At 35.1% G+C, this 6,000-nt stretch overlaps 1 protein-coding gene across 1 annotated transcript in view; it reads left to right on the top strand.

The window, feature by feature from the left end:
• Positions 1–2,495: 2,495 nt before the first annotated feature.
• The window catches only part of kank3 (KN motif and ankyrin repeat domains 3), a 36,286-nt gene continuing 32,781 nt past the window's right edge, over positions 2,496–6,000 (top strand). Inside the window, exon 1 of the mRNA XM_044043987.1 lies at positions 2,496–2,610. The gene's annotated coding sequence lies outside the window, so the exon portion shown is untranslated. The remainder of the gene's footprint in view (positions 2,611–6,000) is intronic.

Genomic DNA, 6,000 nt, shown 5'->3' with positions numbered 1-6,000 from the left:
TAAATTATATATATATAATTTATATATGTATATGTTTATATATATATACATATGTGTATATATATATATAAACACATTAGAGCATCAATTTAATTTACAACACATTTGTAAGACTTACAAGTTAAAGAGTTACAAGTAAAAAGGTAAAAACAATAAAGTACTCTGCAGTGATTCATTCACTCATTCACTAATACACAGATTTTTTTTATTTAATCCTAGTCCTGCTGTGGTGACGGAGACAAACAATGACAAACAATGACAGTGTGGGTGCTGAGATTATCAAGATTTGAAGTGTTTAATGTCATATAAACAGTAAAGAAACACATTTCCTTATACAATGAAATTCTTACTTTGCTGTCCACTAAAAAAAAATACCAGAAGAAAGTAAAAAATAGTATATAAATATACATATAAATAAAAATAATAAATATTAATTTATATATACATATATATATATATATATATATATATATATATATATATATATATATATATATATACATAAAAATATATGTAAATCAAATCTGCCTTTTTACAATGAAATTCAACAGGTCTTGTGTTGCTGGTGGAAATGTCCTGACATGATTTTCAACTTTAGAGACAATGGCGCCCCCAGCTGCTCTGTGGCAGATAATGCAGTTTTATTATGATATATGAAAGCTTGAACTATTTGTTTTTATATTAACATATACTTTATCACTAATACACAAAGCTGGCGAACACTGAGCGGCCCCAGTCCTCCATGTTTCCTCCACAATATTTAACTCTACAAATTTAACCAAACTTGAATTTGTTATAAATTCAAGTTTGTTTAATATAAACATGACCGAGAAGGATCCCTGTCTCAAAATATGGTTGGATTGTTGTGGTTTATAGAAAGTAGTAATGATTTTCGTGTTATAGTAGTCAATAAAAACGTAATTATCAAGCACAATTAAATCAAGAAAACATTAAATTAGCTCTCTTTATTAATATTTAATATTTGATTTTCAATTGTTCTAGCTGTAAAATAACAGGGAATACAGCAGAGCCGTTCAGTTTATTTATATAGCACATTTAAAACTTAAAATAAAGTTAAAATAAATACACAATAAATCTTTGAAATAAAACCTATGTGCACTGATTGATTTTAATATAACAAATGTGTTATTAAGACTTTATACTTTGCTTTGAAATATATACAGATTAAATGTGTGAGGTCCATGAATTATTATCTCATAATATGGAGTAAAATGGATTATAGAGTCTTTGTAGTCACTTTGGCGCCATATGAAATGACTGGTTTAAGTCCCGCCCCCCTGTTGTCGCCACCCAGAGGCTCAGGATCTTGTTTGTCATTGGTGGATTGAGATGTCTCTCATTGATTCCTTTAAACTTGACTCAGTGGCAAAGTCTCGACAGCTCAGTCAATTCCAACACATTCAACCAAGACGTTACTGTAACAGGCAAGACTGTGCTGTCACAATAAAAGCACAACAACAAAACTGAAACATCTAATTAGTCTTCTAGTTTGTTTTGTGCTGTTGACTTAAAATGCCTTAATGCATTGTTACCATGGTTGACAAAAAATGTTGTGAAACAGAAAAAGTAGAGGTGATTGGAAGATTGGAGAAACTAAAAATAATTAAATTTAAGAAACAAACAACTGGTTTTAAATGTGGCCATGATTCGTATCATGAAGTAATTTATACGAATGTCTACAGGAAACAAGGTGAGAGAAGTTTCCACTAATAACACAGTACAAAGTGACAAAATGATTGTGAGAGTGTCTGTTTTTGAAAGTAAATCACATCAGGACACAGTGAAGCAGAGACCAAATAAAATGCAATTTTGAGCACACACCGTGTAGACACTGAAGACAAATGTAAATGGCGATAGACATACGATATACACAGAGACAAAAACAATAACAAACAAATCAAACGCAGCCACAAAAAGGACCTCAGAAGTACCTAAAAAGATTTATTTTCTATGTTCACTGGGCTTAACAAAACATTGGTAAAAAATGATAAATTGTACATTTTCTTTTATAAAACAAAGGCAGGAAATGACAGTTAACATATTGCTGTTTACCAAAACAACTTACAAACAAAAAAATGAACACAGCAATGAAAGAAAAATAAAATATCATAATTAAATATACTGAAATAAACAAACGTCCATACTACTTCCACCACCACCACCACTACTACTACTAGATTTTTTAAATATTTTTTTATAAAATATGAAATTCCAAGCTTGCTCGTGACTTGGAACAGACATGAAACCCAAATAAGTGATTTAAAAAAAGGTGAATAAAATGAAGCTAAAATTACTGAAAGGTCTGAGAATCTATCATCACACGTTACATGAAGTTGTTGACGAAAATGGAGAAATACACACTGAATTATAAACGTTTTAATATGCCTCACGTGGTACACGTGGCAGTTTTATTTTGAAATCGCCAAACCGGAAATGGTGTTTAAAATGTCGAGTCTCTTGACACTGGTGGTCCGGTCAGTCACTAGGGTGGGATTTTTTTTTCTTCTTTCCTTCTCCTCCCAAACTTTGTCTACCTCCTCCCAAAGTCATGACAAGTCTCAGTGTGACTGAACGAAGAGAAGCCACAAGGTAAGAACAAACAGCCCGAGGGACACACACACACACACACACATACACGACACTGACACGCATCGATTAGTGGATTAGTGCCTGACTGATCGACTGTCTACGCAAACATCCGAACGATTTATGGTGCTTGTGCTGTGAGTGCAGCTTATGGTGATAATAAGTGATGTTATTGTCTGAGAAATACATACATTACATTTACGTTATTCTGAGAAGTGACTGTAGAAAAGTTAATATCTTTTTTCTAGTACGTTCAGTATTTTATTTTTTACTGTAGTTTCATTTTTGCTTTATAGTGTTTTTAATGTCTGTTTGTTGTTGCCACAATCATCCAATGTGTCAAAAGAGTCTCGTGTTTTCTATTATGGTTGTGTCCATTTCAGTGTATTGACGTTTGTTTTTAGTGTTTGACACTGTTAACAGCTCACACACCACCTAAAGCATGTTTTAAGGTACTTTCTTAATCTTATTTGTCACAGTAATCTTCATCTCTTTGTTGTACTTAACTCCCCATTTTCCACTGTAATTTAACGTGACTGTTAAACTGGTGCTTTTGGTGCGACAGAGAACAGACATGTAGTAAAATATATAATCCCAGACTGTAATTTTTCCCAGGAGATGAAAAATATTGTGCTTTGTGATTATTTGCTCCTCCATTGAAAGTCTTGACAAAGCCACACATTCTTAATAATCGTCTCAAATCTCATGATATTTAGAAAAAACAAAACAAAACATGTTTCTTGATTGATATTGATTTGCTGTCAGATGTTTGTTTGTTGTGAGATCTGTAGCACATTCAGAAGAATGCTTTTATGTTCTCAGACACGGTTGTGGGTGAGGCTGTTACAGAACCTTGGACGGAAATCCCCCCAAACACTGTTGTCAGAAGTGTTTATTATTACACTGAACATCGTCACAGTTTTCCAGAGCACAGCTTTTTGTTTCATCTGTGGATGTTTAGATGTACTGACACTAGTCTGATGACCAAGATCTAAGGCTGGCCCAAGTATGAGAAATGGTATTTATAGGAGTCAGTATTAATAATGAGAATTAAACATTAAGTTTAGCTCTGATGTGAAAGTTGAAACCTGTTAATTATTGTTTTCAAATACTTCATGGACTGTAAACTACAGCATTTGTTAAATCCGAGGTTAAATCCACAAATCCGAGGCAAGTCATTTAATAGTAATTGTTTTTTCTGTTGAATAAAATTGAAGTTCTTCTTAGGCTTTCTTCTAATAATAAAAAGACTATTATTATTGGGAGAAAAACAGTGTAGAATAAGCATAAAACTGATGATTTGATCAAGGTTAGAATGAAGAGAACATTGAAACTGAGTGATGTTGTTTGACAGTTTTGGAGAATCTTAAGTGTCGACAGCTTCTTGGTTCTGTCCATGAAATTGAGGCTAATATCAGGCTAAAAGCCAGAGATACAACCTGCTGTAAGAGAAGCAAATCCTCAATTTTACATTTTTGGATACATACATTGGTACATGTCCCTGAGATTTACCTTGTTATAGCACAGAGTTAGGAGTGTAGTTACAGTTCAGGACAGTTTACAGGGCTTTTTTTTTTCTTTTGCTGTAGCTTTGATCTTCCCACAACAACCTTAATAGTTGCTTGACCTTACCTAAACTTTAATCATAGTTTATTTCCCTAACCACCATCTTTCCCCCAAACCTTCAATACAACATACTGTAGTGTTCCTGCACAGATATCGTGGAAGAGCAATCATTTAAAAAAAAAATATTGGTTTTGAATGCCACAACAGTAATGTGGGGTTTTGCTGTTTCGCCCAACATCAACATTCAGCCTTTTGATGGTGTGTTTTCTCAGCTAAACTGGAAGCTTCATAATAATAATAATACAAAAAAAACTGCAGAGACTTCAGATTTGATCATCACTGCAGTTTAATGAGCCGAGTCGTGCTAGAACTGTTTAGTGGAAAATCCCAGCAAATAAAGAGCAGGTCACACTAAATACTTGACACTTTACCCTGTTGAGGCTGTTTTTTTTCCCCGTGTTTTCTGGACTTGTTCCAATAAAGTGATTGTGAAATATAGAGCGGTCATTATAGCATTGCTAAAACGACCAGTGATGCACTGAGTAAGAGAATAAGGGGATAAATTGATTATTGTGTTGAAATCATCACGTTAAATCGGTTTTAAAGCTCTTAACAGTTTTCCTCAGCTTCCCCCAGGGGAAACTGTATTTTTGCAACAGGACCCCAGGGTTTGACTTACTGCAGTCGCCTCAAAAATAGATGCTCAGTACGAGGTGAGCGGGGGTTACAGTGACACTCCTGTCACAGTCTGGATGTTTCCTCTCTGCAACTTCCCAAAACAGTGTTTTGTTCTTCTCTGACAGACACACTCCTTTCCTTTCACACCTTGTTTACACTTTGGAGCTGATTGAGAGTTTATTAAATTACATCTGAATTAGATTTAGGTCTGCGCATATGCTCATGAGTTCCCGGGCTTAATAAAATACATGCTGCCGTATTTTTAGAGCTATTACAAGTGCATTTAAATTTAGCCCCCTCAAGACTGCGAGTTACTCAATGTGCTGCAGTGACATGATGCAGCCGGCAAAAGAGAAAACAAGAAAGAACTGCTGGACTTGTATTAGGTGCACAGATACAGTAGTGCTAGACTCTAGTCCTAAAGGTAAAGTGTGAGACATTTTCTAGGGTTTATTGCCATGAATTGAATGTTTCACCTATATGTATGCTTACATAAGTGTATATTTGCTTGAAAATAAAAATAGTTTGGTTTGCATAGCCTTCAGGCAAACGTTTTGCTGTACAGAGGCCGCCATTTTGCACCACCACTTTTTTTTATTTTTTACAGCAGCCCAAAAGGACAAACCAGCCAGTGTCTGCATTTTGAAGCAGATGTTTACTACAAAAAAGAAGCAAAGCAACATCCTTTCTCATATGCAAAGGCCACCGTAGTTTTATAGTTCTTGTTCTTTTCCACTATGGTCCCGCTCGCCTCGGCACGGCACAGCACGGCACGGTTTAGGTTGCATCTCCACTACAAAAAAGTACCTACTCAACATGGACGGAGTCATCACTGCACGTGAAACTGCGGTGACTTCGTTTTACACGCGACACACACACACACACACACACACACACACACAAACTCATGACTTGTAAAGCAGTTGTTTTCAGTGTAACTGAATCAAATCACTAGAATCAGTTCATTAAAAATATTTGTTCAGTACTTCGTCCATGACTGGAGCACAGACTGAAATACAGTACAGCGCCAGGGTTTGTGATGCCGGTCGCGATCAACAGTGCTGTCACCAAATACACCAGAACTCAGTTGAATATTGAGATTTTAGACATTTCCCTGGCAGTTATTGGAGATTAACCCACGTTTTTAGG

The sequence above is a fragment of the Solea senegalensis genome, linkage group LG14, assembly GCF_019176455.1.
Source record: "Solea senegalensis isolate Sse05_10M linkage group LG14, IFAPA_SoseM_1, whole genome shotgun sequence".
Taxonomy (NCBI): Eukaryota; Metazoa; Chordata; class Actinopteri; order Pleuronectiformes; family Soleidae; genus Solea; species Solea senegalensis.
The sequence above is the reverse complement of the archived record's forward strand: the minus strand, read 5'-3'. Positions and strand labels throughout refer to the sequence as shown.